The 15,847-nt window shown below is 36.8% G+C and overlaps 1 protein-coding gene across 7 annotated transcripts in view; it reads left to right on the top strand.

Annotated features, from left to right (window-relative positions):
• The first annotated feature begins 9,278 nt into the window (after positions 1 to 9,278).
• The window catches only part of slc7a2 (solute carrier family 7 member 2), a 277,877-nt gene continuing 271,308 nt past the window's right edge, over positions 9,279 to 15,847 (top strand). For all 7 annotated transcript variants that reach the window (XM_028802059.2, XM_028802061.2, XM_028802062.2 and 4 more), the window contains exon 1: positions 9,279 to 9,457. The gene's annotated coding sequence lies outside the window, so the exon portion shown is untranslated. The remainder of the gene's footprint in view (positions 9,458 to 15,847) is intronic.

Raw genomic sequence — 15,847 nt, forward strand, 5'->3', positions numbered from 1 at the left:
AGCTTTCAACAATTGAAAACCAATGAACAGTGTTCTATGCTCCTGATAATTATTATTATGGTTAACAGTTCAGTTAAATTGATGCAATATCCATCCTTTTTTTGAAACCCCTTATTCTCTTACACAAGTCAAGAGCTAACTATGGACAACACTGCATCAGGGTACAGTGGCGTAGCTAGGGGTGGGCAAGGAGGGACATCTGTCCCCGGGCACAGCATCCAGGGGGCGCCGAATTGATGTTCCCCATTGCATCTTGGCAAACAGGAGGGGGCGCGAAATCTTCAGTTGTCCCCGGGCACTGAAAACCCCAGCTATGCGTCTGTCAGGGTACACTCTCATGCATACTAACACTCATTTATACCAGGCTAATTTGGTGTCAAACATCCACCTAGCATACAATCCTTTGGCATATGGGAGGAAACCAAAGGACAGAGGAATCCAACACAAACCCGAAGAGTCTGCATATTGCACAACCTGGGTCCCTGGACTATAGATAAAAGTTCCAACTACTGCCCCACTGAAACTTAAATCCAGTCAGAATTGAAGTCTTTCACTTGTTCAAACATTTTGAAGTGATCTGATAATTCAGGGTTGAATACGGCGTTGTTCAATATCCTGAAGAGAAGCACTCTTCATTATAAATCATATTAATTTTTTTCAGTGTCAGTTGTTTTATCTCAAATAGCACTGTAAGCGATGATTCTTTTCATGACTTACTTTAAATAATTGTAATCCTTATTCACACAGATTCCCATCATCTGCAGCTTTGGTCTGTGTCCAGTTTGATCTGCAGATGGCGCCAGCTCTCTGTGTTTTGTACTGGCCCTTAAATTTAACTGGTGAGTTGCGTACATTAATGAAAATTGATTTTTCCTCTAAAAAACATATATACTGTATGCATAGTATCAAAAAGCAAGATATATAAAATGTGTTTGTGTAAATTGACTAAAGGAATAAACTTAATTAATTTATTTTATTAACCACCATTAGTGAAAACTGTGTTCATTTAATAGTTTCCCATGATAATACTATGATTTTCATCATTAATATATCGATGTAAAAGATTTGGATCATCTGAAAGTATTTCAGTTCTACTTGCAGCGTGCTGCTGCCCTCCATTCCACCATCTCAGAACTAAACACTATTGCTGCATCTCTGCTCCTATTGCTTAGGCGCATGTGAGACCTGGGAACTAGGCATGGTGGTGGGTGCATCTCAACTAGTGCAAAGTTCTACCTTTTAAATTATGACATAAGTTTTATTCAAAAATATTGCTAAATTTTAGACAGAAGCTATCATGCTGCAGGTATAATTGTCTCGGCTGCTTCCCTTCCTTCACTGACTGTTCCATGTCCTGGATCTTCACTTTAAGGCTCACTCTCCAAAGCTGCTCTGTAACACTGCCTCATCCTTTGCCTGCACAGTCTCACCACCGACCCTGTCTCACACTGTCCTTAGAAGGGTGTCTCACTGTTGCTGCACTAGTTGGAATTCATGCAACTGTGCTGAGCTTCCCAATTTCATAACCTCCCCTGTCACTGGCTCTGAAGCGGCACATGTGAATGACAGAATTCCAGCTCATTCTGTTAATGACTCCTTATTGACTTATCATTCCCAGACTGATGCAACTTGTCAACGCTGTTGTATTATTTATTCATTTTTTAATATTTGGTTCATACATTATTTCTTTTCTCAATTTAAGTCAGTGAAATTTGATTTTGCTTAAGTATTTTAAAACTGAAGCACAACAAGTATTAAAAAAAAACAACTCTAAGTGCCCTTGCATACAAGCCCCACCATAAATAAGGTGCTATACAGAGTATAAATAGAAGAGTTTTATTGCAAAATATGATTAACATCTTACTCAATTTTTTAAAAGCACTTGTATAGAAAGATAATTGATTAAGAGCCCCATACCATACCAAAATCATATTTCACAAAACAATGACCTTTTTTTAATGTCCAGTAGGTTAAGATGTACAATTTAATTTCAGAATGTGATAAATGCATATTACATATTGGTACAACCATTCTATATACAGTATACTGATGGTATAAAGAAATGTAACACTCATTAGCCTAGAATTTCAAATTTCATTGCTGAAATAACAGTAAACAAATGAGAATTAAAGGAAAACAAAAACAGTTCAATAAAAGCAGCAGGAACACAATAACTGAATGTTAACAACATTCATCTTCATTCTTTCAGTATTTTGTGTGACCATTCTGGCACATGGAACCAATGAGTCTGTGAATCTGCAGTTGTGTGATGCTATTCTATTCCTGCAGAAAAACCTGATTACAGGTATATAGCATTTTGCGATTAAATTCTTCACATTTCCTTAAATGATGTGATCTGTACCAGTTTTCCATCCCTCTTCTGCTTATAACAAAATGCATCAGTAATATTTGACTGTTTCACATAAATTATTAATTAAACCTTTTATCTATAGCTGCTAATATATATTTTTAACTTTTAGAGACACAATGTAATGGAAAACCCAAGATTATAGGTGGATTTGTTACCTCAGACAATAAGATACTATATATATGCTCAATATCTGATTGCATGCTGAACCCTGTAACAGAGAATCACTATGGCAAAAATAAAGTAAATAAAGCCAGGATTCAGTTTTTGGTATCTGGTCACTTAAACTATCTCAATGGATCAAGTGTATAACCCAAATTGAAAGAATAATAATGCATGTAAATACAAAATGTATTGAAAGTAGGCATATCTGTTTTTGAGTGATGTACGATTTTTATGTTTGTCCCCCCATCTACATCATTTTATTTATATGGATTGCAAGCAGTGTTACTGTCATTGTGAGTAGTCAGTAGTTTATCTGTTCAAGTAAGGATGATGGTGGGATACAGAAACTGTGTCCAAAGTTAAATGTAAATATATCATTTTAGTGAAGATGTTGTGTTATTCCCACTTTGAAACCATAATATTGCAAATTGAATTACTTATATGATGGCATTTTTCATTTTTAAATGCAGTTAAATGTATTATTATATAGCTTTCTTATGAGACAAGGCTGAAGTTTATTTTTATCCAACTTGCTTTGTTGGTACTGACATCTATTGCTATTGTATCAAAATCCATATACTGTAACTCCCAAGAGCTCTTGATCTTTAATGTAACTTTTCCGCTGAGATCAGGAACCTCAAGGAAATGAAATAAATTTGATTGCCTGATTCTGGTTGTTTTTCTACTACCATAGAAAACTAAAGGCAGTATTTCTTATATAGTGATTACATCAAAGGAATATATAAAGAAAATTATTGTTGTAAAAGTTATTTCTATTTGCTTATTTTACTGCTGTTTTATTTAACATTTTTAATTGACCCTATTATACTATACATAATGCCTATTTTTTTAAATTTCTTTGATTATTGTATTTTTTTATATGTATTAAAATTTCTACGTTGTGTTGCTCACTTGTAATTTACTCGCTAAGTCATTCAGTTTACTTCAAAAGTGAGTGAGTACTGGTCAAAACTAACTAAAAAGAGAGCCAGATAAGAGTAAAGAACAGAGAGTGGACTCTGGAAGCACCCTTTATGAAATAACATGAACTGCCCTTTACCAGAGCATTCACTTACTGTTGTTACTTTTTTCTTTATGTCTTTGATTGAACCATACTAACTGGATTGTTTTGCTCACATATTTAACTCATTATACCTTGGAAAAGCTGTGAAAATCATGACAATAGAGTGGTGTGCATTTAGATTACTAAAAGTAAATTACCACATAGGATGTTTTAATAAAAATATAATGCAATATAATTGTGTTTTTAGTTAATTTCTATACGAAATACTTCCATCTGTTGGTCCTTTGTAGTACTGTAGTTCATATAAATACAGTATGTTAATATTCCTTTTAACTGTCACCCATGCAGTCAGACGTAACTTGGCAGAAGGGCACATAGTTGTGTTTATCCACTTAATTCTCATTCATCTGTTTTCTGTTCAAGACTCTTAAAGAATCATCAGTATGTTTAGTATTCTTTTTAAGTGTATTAATTGCATGGTACAATATTTCCTACAGTATATTCGAGGAGATTAACTTATATATTTACAGTTGTAATTTCAGTTTACAGTAAAAAATCCATCCATTCATTATCCAACCCACTATATCCTAACTACAGGGTCACGGGGGTTTGCTGGAGCCAATCCCAGGGCGCAAGGCAGGAAACAAACCCCACTGCAGGGCGTGCACACACACACTAGGGACAATTTAGAATTGCCAATGCACCTAACCTGTCGGAGGAAACCCATGCAGACACGGGAAGAACATGCAAACTCCATGCTGGGAGGACCCGGGAAGCGAACCCAGGTCTCCTTACTGCGAGGCAACAGCGCTACCCACTGCGCCACCGTGCCGCCCGTAGTAAAAGACGCTGTCTGCAATTACAATATTTCATTTTTTTACAAAGTTTATATTTCCTCTAGATTAATACCTAGATACTTTTTCTCTTTCAGTTTTACCTTTTCTCAACTGCTGCATTAAACAAGTTAACCAAGCCAAACTTCTCTGGTGTATCAAGCAGGAAATGAGTTTAAACTGCCTGTCAAATTGTATACTGGGTAAACGGAGGATAGAGGAATAATACAAAGAAAATGAAAGCAAGACACTGATTTTCTCTCTCCTAGTTACTAAACTTGCCTATAAATTTAGATCTTAGTCTGTTAGTCTTTTGGTATATTTTACCAGGATTTGCACTAACCAGTTCCCAAAGTTGAGATGATAGGGACTTTTTACTGTAATGCTTTGGCCACACATAGTTTCGCCTTCGGCAGCTATTGAAAGAAAAACTCACTTCATCTTCTTCTTTGTATTTTTGGTGGCTTACGTTCCTCAGAAAGGTATGTTCCTGCCTCCTACTGTACTGCAATGTGAGGAAGATAGGGCAAATTTAGATTTCTGCCATGCAAACTGTTTTTAACTTCAAATTCAACTATCTCTTATTTGACTACTAAAATCCCTCTCTCACTCCAAATGCTTCTTTACTTTCTATTATACTCTTGAAAATTATTAAACATTCTTTATAGTATAGAAGACAAAAAATAATCGCATGTTCCATCATTTAAAACTACCCTCTTTACTTAAACTCTCCCCTTTATAGTGACTCTGGGTTGCTTGACTGTTAGGGATGGACTGCTCTTTAGACATGACATCATGGTCTGGGATTCCTCTAAGTACTTTGCTTCCCTTCTTTCCAAGACATCCTCCAAATATTTCTTGCTGCAAAAAGCAGACCATATTTTGAGGCATTTGGAATTCCCCATCTGTTCCCAAGTGGTTTCACTGTGTTCTCAGTTTTTGCATCATGGTGAGGCAGGACAAACTGTGATAACACAGACACCAATGCAGTCATGGGATCACTACATTACTGCAATCTGCTGCACTATATCCTCTTTGAATGAGTCTGATTTGAAGAAGGGTTTAATTGAATGTTTGTTTTACAGGAGGGAATATTTTTTTGCAATATAACATATTCTATTCACCTTTTACTGGATTTCATTACCTCTCATCTTTTCGGATTTATTGTTCTTTGTCTAAACGTTTGGATAGTCCATTTAGAATGTTGGTGGGCACTTGTCATCACATGGATTGCAATTCTTTTTTTACAGATCTTTATTTGGATATTTAAATCATATTGTAAGACAAGTTCACCATATTTTCTAGGGCTCTTTACCTGGATTTTTTCATTAGCAGCTGGTGACTGGATTGCCTTTTTGGATTGTGTTTGTGTTTGATAACAGTTTGCCATGTGTTGTTACCGAGGGATATTGGGATGGATTTTTGTGAATAGCTGTATATTATAAATAGCTGAATTAATACTTTTGGACTTTTTACCACTCTGTAGAGTGTCCCTTTTAAAAAATTAATAAATCACTGTTGAGCATTGTGAATCTTATTGCCCAAAGGCTGCAACAAATTATAAACCAACTGTGGTCATGTATTGTATTTCCCTTTATCACTATATTTAGCATAGTGGCTCTGTGACTTTAATCCAGGCCGTCACAGTGTATGTGTGTGTGTGTATGTATGCATGTATGTATGAACTCTTCACACTCTTCCTGTGGATTTTCTGCCAGTACTCTACAGCAGGGTTCCTTCCACTTTCCAAAGACATGCAGGATAGGTTTATTGGTGACTCTAAACAAGTGAGAGTGTGGTTTGTGAAGGACTGTTCGAGATTTTTTCCTACCTTGTGCCCACTGTTGCTGAGATAAGCCCTGGCTCCCTATGAATCTGAACTGGAATTAGGGGGTTTAGAAAAACCATGGATTTTTATAAGAGTACACTACCAATTCATAATTGAAATACAAAATTAATAGCTAAAAGAAATCTTCTGCCACATAGTTCTCATCATTGCTCTTCACAGATGTTCATTCTTGTGGCCATTTTCAGACTATTACGTGCTCAAGGTGGAAAACAGGCAAGAAATATGGTATGAACAGCACGGCTCAATAACTGAAAAAGCCGCACTCAAAATGCAATAGTAAAAGACATCTACAGGGGATCTTTTGTTTACAGGGGGAGCATTGTAGAAAATATTAGCAACTATAAAATATTGGCAACTGTATAAGTGCTTGGAATGACTAAATATGATCCCCTCAGGATCAATAAAGTATCTATCTATCTATCTATCTATCTATCTATCTATCTATCTATCTATCTATCTATCTATCTATCTATCTATCTATCTATCTATCTATCTATCTATCTATCTATCTCCACTGCAATAAACTGTCACTTCTGAGTTACCAAGAAAGGCCAAGACTCTCTGTGACCATGTAATTGAAAATGGAATAAAGATAATGGAGGAAAAATTGTAATGTTAAAGAAAACATTTTTTGTGTATAAACACTGTTTCAAACACTTTCCAAGATATGTAGTATACCACAGGCTTAGCATCATGTCTTCACTTTCTTTACTTTGTCAGATTTCATATCACTCTAGATTTCAGTTCTAGCCTGTCTCCAGATTCTCTGATTCCATTACACACCTTAAGCCTTTATACAGTATGTTATATCATCATCATGTCCACCTTATTTCACATTTCTCGTTTCTTCTTTGATTCTCCCCTCTGTTGCATATGCCCTTTTTTCCCACTTCCTTATAACCCTTATTTCCTTGTTCAAGCTGGCTCAGGCCATACTTTACTTTTAGGTGTAGAAAAAAGAAATCTAGGTAGAATTACATGTCTGCTACTTTATCTCTTTTCTAAAGATTTTTCAGTAAGTAAATACAGTATGTAGTAAAAATTAGTCCCAAGATCTTCACTTCTTTTGTCATTTCCAGGAATGATTCAGGGAGAATCCTGGCACTTTCTTAACAACTTTTTTTACTGAAGTCTGCTCTGTCCATTCCATTATCCTTTAGAAACCTGAAGCACACAGCATTTCACAGACTTGGACCATTTCTTGTTTTACTTTTCTGCATCCTTTTCTCTTCAATCACATTTTAATCTTCTTGCACTTTATGAAACGTGCCAAAGGAATTGAGTACTCTGTTGTAATACACATTCTTTGTTACTCTGTCACTATAGTTGTCCTTATTTGCCACCATATTGATCTCTAATGAATGCCTGATATAGTGGTGGGCTTGCAGTGCACCCCTCCTCCAGTGCAGTATGTGACCTCCATTGGAAAAAAACATAAACACTAGTAGCAGCCAGCTAATCGTCTATCTTTGTTGTTGGCTAATAGTTAACTTTCCCAGCATCTCTTGTAATAGGTTCTTGACTTTATAACAGGTTATCAGCTTTAGCATTATAAGAAGGCAGTTAGTTTCACCCTTTAACTGCTATTTTTTTGTAGTTTCTACCTTTGATCACCCCACTCATTTTATACCAGTTTGCCTATTGTGGTTTTCACTATTTATTTCTGACACATTTATTCATTATAAGTGGCCAAAGGGATATAAAGAACACCTCTTGAGTTTATTAGATTAGATTAGAATAGATAAATTATATTGATCTCAGTTTAGATACATACAGCAGCAGAAACATAAAAAATGAAGATACAGAGTCACAGGACAAATAATACAATAAATGGATAAATAACTATTGTGCAGAAATAGTAAAATGAACAAACAGTGAACTAAAAATTTTCAGTATGTGACATGAGGAGGAAGCATTGAATTGCTTGATAGCAGCGGGCAGAAAAGATCCCCAGAGGTACTTCTTGGCACTCTTTTTAGGAATGAACCTGTGGCTAAAAGTGCTCCAAGAGAGCACCTCCTGGAGGGGATGTAGGGGATTTTTAATTATGGTATCCAATTTTTTGCCACCACTTTTTTTTTGGGCGCTCCTGGCAGAACCAGAAGTCTACAGTATATATTTGAATAGTGGAAGTCATGGCATTATTGTTTTAACTCTAATCCAAAATTCTGACTATTGATAACTGATGGGGCTTCACAACCCCACCTAAACATTCCACTGGGATTACTTTGACATCGTCAACAACTAAAGCATCAGCTCTACTTCTGTCAACATTTTGATAGTATTTTTTAACATTTGATTTTCCTAGGGATGCACTGAAAGCTTTCTTTTGGTGAAGGATAATGTTAATCCGTCCACTCATCTTCCTAACTTGCTTATCCAGGCAGTGTCACAGGGCAGCTGGAACCTATCTCAGCAATCATAGGGCGAAAGGCAGGAACAAACCCTGGACATGGCACCACACACACAGACACAGACACACACATTATGGCCATTTTCACAATGCAGGTTCAACTAACCAGCATGTCTCTTGATTTGGGGAGAAAACCGGAGCACAGGGCGGAAACCATGTGGACGTGTGGAGTCTACATTAAAACGCAGGGAACACCAAAGACGTGATCGATCTAATAAAACAAATCAAGAGATTTGTGTCTATGGGTGTTCAGTGCTTATTAATGTATCATTATTGCATTTTGATTTTCAATTATACTAGACAAATATGATGTCCATTCTAAAATGTCCTTAATCCATTCTCCAGTGTTATGGTAGCCAGGCTAATTATATGGCAGAAAGCAGCCTTGGACAGGGCGCTAGTTTTCGCACTCACCCTAACAGGAGCCAATTAACCTAACCTGGACTGGTGTGTGGAAGGCAACCCACATACGCAGGGTGCGAAACTGGAACCGCAGGACTCGATTTCAGGACGTCGGATCCATGAGAGCAGAAATGTTATAGGTATGATCGAGCAAGGACACACTGCTCTTCCCCACTCTTCCTCTCTTTTAGCCCTCCCAGATATCGCGCAGCACGCTTGTTGATACGCCTTCAAACTGGCGGTTCTGATTGGCCTTTCCTGTATAGAAGGAGCCAGCATGTCTATTTTTTTGAATACACAGACACGTGTAGCGTAGTTTTCTATCGTGCTGTGATCACTGCACGGCTGATGTCAGAGAGGAAGCCCTGAAGGTGGACCTGCGGTGCGGTGACCAGTGGACAAGGTATGTGTTGTGGTCGCGATCATCTGCAAATTCGTGTCTGCGATAGGCTCGTTGAGCCTGGGTGTGTTTCTTTCGATATGTTGCCGTGCCTCAAAGGAGAAACCGGGCTAACGAATTCTTCTAATTGTATATTTCCAGAGGAAATTGTATGGATCGGGAGTGTGGTTTCGGCAAAAGGATCAGGAATTATGCGAAGTAGTTATACGAATGAAGGGCACCGGGCAGTGGACACGAGGACCGCATGTGTCCCATGTGGGCTGAAAGGTTTATAGCATGTTAAGGCAGGCTTGTTTATGGTGTTTAATTCTTAATTCATTCTACAGTAATAAAGAAGAAACGTCTTGACTTACATATATTTTCTACATCCGCGTGGTCTAATTATCTTTGTACTACTGTGGTAAGCGCCGAGCTTATGCTTTGTTAAAAGTAAACTTTGTCTGGAGTGAGAGGTAGCACACACGCCTGTTTCCCGAACTTAAACCTTAGCGTTATTAATCAAAAATAAAAAATAATTTACAAAATAGTGCACCAAGAAAATGACCCTAATTTGAAAGGCAGGCGTGTTAAGCACAATACAAAGTAAGATTTCTTCGCATTATTACTTGGCTTATATTAAACAGAATATTTCACGATTCATTCCGCAGTTATTTTGTTGATAGGCATGTCTGAAATGCGATTCCTTTATTTTTCTTTTTACGGCATTTGAATTGTTACGTGAATTGGACCTTTAGCGATTGCAGTTACTACTCGTTCAACCCCCCTCAGTCCGACCTGAAACACCCTCTGATGCTGGCCCCTTCTTGGAAACTGGAGAGTTGGAATTCTATCTAATAACACTGCGAGGTTCGCTTCTGGCCACTGTGATCCAGGGGGCTGGGTGTACTCGTGGTGACCGTGCTGTCAAGTTCAGTTTTTGGCATGCGGTGTTAGGGATTACAGTTCCTATGAAACTTTCTTCACCTCGATCCATTCTGTTATTTTCGCGCATTTTGTCAAGAAAGACGTATAAAATTGTAAAAGGGATTGAAATACCGGCAAAATATCCGGGAGAAGTACAACATAGTGTGATTGAGATAATGCAGATCGAAGTTTTACAGTGCCTGCTCGATTATTCAGCACAGCATTGTGCTGCATTTTAAAGGAACCAGTTTCTTACAATGCAAATGGGACTTTTGCTATGTGAGGTCGATTATTCATGACAGAATTGTGCTGCAGGTTATGGGATCCTGTTTCATAAGAGGGTGGGTGAGGATGGGATTGAAATGAAAGTAAAGAAGAAAGGATGTCAGCATAATGTAGTATTTAATAAATATATATTAATTGAGCACATAGGATGGCATTGGAAGTTAACACAAAAATTACCTTATGGCTAGCACATCGGTTAGTAATCCTATCTCATAGCTTCAAGACAATAAAATCAAAACCTGAGTTACAATCTGTGTAAAGACTGTATAATTTCTTGGTGTCCACTTCAATTTTTCGCTGAGTTCTCTTAATTTTATCCTGTATCCCAAAGGCATACAGTTTAGGTCAGTGGATGATTCTAAATATGACCTGTGTGACATGGGCACAGACTTGTCATAAATGTTGGCTACAGGACTGGAACTGTCTGCTTTGAATGCATACTAAAGTCTGATTTAGTACAAGAATCTCTCAAATAGGCTTACACTGAAGGAATTATTTTTTACATGTTACATTATTTAGTTTGTAGTGATGGCTGAGGAAAATTTTAGTCTCATTTTTATACAGAACGAGGGAAAACAGTTTACTCGTATCACATAATCCTCATGTTTGTTATCCAGTTGAATACTCAAAATGTCCAAAAAGCATGCACTCTTTGCTAATATATATTACTGATACATCCAGAAAAATCAGTGTAGAATGAAACGGGAAATTTGCATTCCCATAATTCTGTGCTTTTGAATTGGATGGGACTCTTGTCTAATGAAGAGGGGGAGAGTCCCATCTTCAATTTAAAAGCACAGAATTATGGCAATGCAACTTTCCTGTAAGTAGATATTAATAATATTTTAGTAAGAAATGCATGGGTTTTGCAACGTTTGAGCATTGGACTGGACAGCGGACATGTGGATTATGCTGAATGCATGATTTTTTCTTGGCCGTCTTTCCAAACTACATGAGGTAAGTAACATGTAAAAAAATTTGTTTTTGGGTGGAGTAATCCTCTAAAATTGTGTTAAAACTTGGCAAATATTGTCCTATGTTAATGACCACCTTTTATGACTTTATTAATTGCATTTTGCACATTCACTCCTGGCATGTTCTAGATCAGGGGTGGCGAACTCCAGGCCTAGAATGCCGCAGTGGCTGCAGGTTTTCTTTCTTACCATCTTCTTAATTAGTGACCAATTTTTGCTGCTGATTACTTCTTTTAATTAACTTGACTCAGGCCCCATAATTGTTTCTTTTTCTTTAATTAGCAGCCAAACAATAATGAGACACAAAACAAGCCACCACATGACCAGCTGCCCTGTGCCCATTACACAATATCTGAAATTAAAGGGAGGTGATGGTCTTGGTAAGGTTGATCTCTCAGGTCACCAAAACATTTTGACGGTGCTCTTAGAAAGAACAGAAAAACAACAGTTTTCGAAATGTGTGCTGTGGCAGAATGAGAGCAGCAACAAGCCATGGAATTAAATAACGGGTTTAGTTAACAGCAATAATTGGCTTCTCATTAAGAAAGTGATTGGAGTTTGAAGCCCCAGTTTAGCTGGTCATCTGTTAGCTCATTTCACATCTAATTTCTGCTTGGCTGTCATTTAATAAAGAAAGGAATCAATTCAAAGGCTGAACTCTTCTAACAGGGCTATTAACGTGATGGGGAAAAAGTTAATTAGCAGTGAAAACTGGTCACTGATTAGAAAAAGGGTTAGAATGAAAACCTGTAGCCACTGCGTCACTCCAGGCCTGGAGTTCTCCACCCCTGTTCTAGATGTTCACCATAGTTCTGCCGGAAAACAGTGTGACATGGTGTGTTGATAGGATGATGATATTGTGGTGTTTGCATACATTTGAGAAGATATGATAAACAGGAATTAGGGATACATTTTTAATAATAATTATTATAATTTGATTTTATTGAATTGTTGTGAGTATTTTAGACAACTCAGTTTATTTTGGGGACCTAAAATATATATTTATGGGGCTGGGTGGTTAAATTATGATTGAATTTTCATCATAACACATAAGCTACCTGTTAGGCTTTTGGGTTAAATAGAGAGCTACCTTTAAATACAGTTGTTTGTAGTGATGCTCAGTGGTGCGTCTTTTACTTTCATGAAACAGGCTGCATCTTTTTTATAGAGAAATGTGAAATGGAAAAAAAAGAGAAGAAAGCCTGTCAATATAGCTGATTGCTATGTGTTTTCAGAAATATTGCGCCTAAAGTACATACTTTTGATTTTAGACAGACATTGTCATATGTGATTGACTGTCCCCCTCATTTTGAAATCAAACCTCTACACATCTTGTTACAGCCTTCTTTCTTGCATCCACAGATTTTTATGTAGAGATCTTGCAATGATGATTGCACTCAAAGTATCTTTGAGTACTTGCCATTGAGAGCTGAAGGATTAGCAGATGTCCTGCACTGTAAACAACTTGAAGTAAGCAGTTAGTATATCAGCAGTTGTTGAAGCAGGCAGACATGACAGGGGCACCCTCAGCATCAAAAAAACACTCAGAGTCTCAGGACAGGCAGCAGAATCAGGCTTTATTGTATGGCGCCCATACAGACTCAATTCAGATGGAACAATGAGCGTCCAGCCATAGGCACCTTTTACTTTTATTACAATTCTTATCATTTAAGCCATTATTCCTCCTCATTTGACTAATAGCATTCCACTGCTGTAGTCCTGCCTCTAAGTAATTACACCAATTTTTCTTAGTTGATGGGGGTAATAATAATAAATAATTCTTTACATTTATATAGCACTTTTCTCACTACTCAAAGCGCTCTTCACACAGGGAGGACCCGGGAAGCGAACCCACAGTCTGTCAAACCCCACTCTGTCATTCTTATCTGTTTCATAAGGACTATTCTCTCCCCCTACTATCTCAGTGCTTGCTACCATAATATACAGGCAAACAGTTCACATTCCCTCTCTAATTGAGGGGCCCATCCTCTCAGCTCTGTAGCATGTCTGACCTCTGGCTTATGAACTATTGGTGGTTTCAGGCCTATACAAAACAATAAAAATATATGTAGCATAAGTCAGCATATACAGTCAGCATGAAGCTAGTAACCTATCCTGTCTTGGCATAACAGTTAGCATAATTTTCGGCCCCCTGTGGCCCTGAGTTGGGCTAAGTAATTTTCAACATAATGTCTTATGCTGTAATTGTGTTGTGCATACATTTTACACATAGAAAACCTAAGAAAAACATTTTAAATATGATACTTTCACCCAATTTCCTTTATTAGTTTTGACAAAAGATTTATCAAGCAAAAAATGTACTTCACTTTAAAAGGTTCAGTTTCAGTACATAAATAATTTCCCACTTTGTAAATCAATCAGTAGAACCTTCTATATAATGTATTTAAAAGGGTCCCTTGCATGATGGTGCTTTTTTAAACATGTCACTGTGAAATTCACAGTGGACATACTTTACTCATTTTAAGGCCAAACAAATTGTCAAGAACATTTTATATGTGGCTTGGACTTATTAGCACAGTCATTCAAAAAATATACAGTATCAAGGAATGTTTTTGTTGATATTATGCAGATGTCCATTTTTAAAGTATTTTTTTCATTTTTCATGTTGTTTTTCCCATTTAGTTTTTAACTTGTAAGATAATTATTTTGTTGCATTATTGTTTTTATGATAATCAAAAGTCCATTTGTTCACATACACTTATCCCATGTCAACACCATATGGAGCCAGATTCCTTTGTTTCCTTTGTTGAGAGAGAGAGAGAGTCATATTATAACTTATAGTACATTGCTTATTTTCATATTCCCATTAAGCTACAACAATAGTTTGTGCTGTTTATAGTAAGGTTAGTCTTTAAATCTGAATTTCTTGTAAAATATACAAGTTGTCACATTTTTTATTTGAATATTTTGAGAAACAGCTGGTGGATATCACAGGAGTTGTCCTTAAAAAGACTCTTTACATTGGTAGCCTTTGTAACTTGGCAGAAGTCTCTAAACATCAACACTTTGTCAGTCTATGCTTACATATAGGATGATTTCTCTTACAGTGCTTTTGGTGGCTATGCCAGTTCTCAGCCTCTTATTTTGCACAGTATGTGTAAATAAACTATGGTGATTATTGTACCCTTTCAAGAATAATTTAACATATCTTAAAACTGAAAGCAACAAATAGTTCATTTAGCCTCTAACAGACAAATAAAAAATCAAATAAAAATCAAATTCTGATTGCAGGTTTGTTTCAGCAGGAATACTGTACATCACTGCTCATGAGAATGTAACATAAAGGGCTTCAACATGTGCAGTGCAGCACAGGCAGGGTGCATCTGTGTTTTAGCTGTGTAACTTACAAGATTTTAGTTATTAGTAATATGTAAATACATTCTGTTTCAAGTGTGATTTAGTATTCTGCATTATGAAGGTCATGCCCATTAGCTTAAATTTGGTAGTCATAAGTGTGAGTGCATTTGTTAACGAGTCCAGTGATGGAATATCCACCCACCCCACCAAACCCCGGGGTGGCCTTTTATGGTTTGCTTCTTTCTTTTCACTTCTAATTTACATCCTTTGCACATACATGCTGAAATTTCTGGATGAAGTGTTGAGATTTCAAAACTACATTACTTTGCCATTGCCCTTGCTATGCCCATGTAATAGTATCAAACTACACACCTAGGTTCAGTATGTACATTAGTGCTTCAGTAGTGAGCACATGTCCAATTATTTTCCAATTTCACCTTATCTTAAAAGAAAAGATAACTGGTAAGTGATCTGAGACCAAATGTGATTAATGCAGTTGGCTGCGAACATACAGCATGACCCAAAACTTTTTTTTTAGCTTGATATTTGGTGTAGATTATTTAGTTTAATAGCATTATTTTCAGGAATCGGATTTCAAATTCTACTTTAGGCAGTGTCTATATAACATTTGCATGATGTCCCCGGTTCTGTCTGGATTTCTTTGTCAATACTCTGATTTTTCAAAAATATCACTAAGCTATACAGGTTACAATAATTGAATTCTCTCAATCAGCACACCTGTCAACTTCATTCGTGATTTATTCTTTGTGCTATTAAGATAATTTTAGTAGTAATAATAGTTGTTATGAATTATACTGTAGGTTTAAAGCTTACTAGCTGATGCCCGCCGTATCATATGGCGGTGTAAGAATAGGAATAGAAAACGGTGAGAAAGGAATTCAGAAATCAAGAA

Source organism: Erpetoichthys calabaricus, chromosome 5 (assembly GCF_900747795.2).
Source record: "Erpetoichthys calabaricus chromosome 5, fErpCal1.3, whole genome shotgun sequence".
Taxonomy (NCBI): domain Eukaryota; kingdom Metazoa; phylum Chordata; class Cladistia; order Polypteriformes; family Polypteridae; genus Erpetoichthys; species Erpetoichthys calabaricus.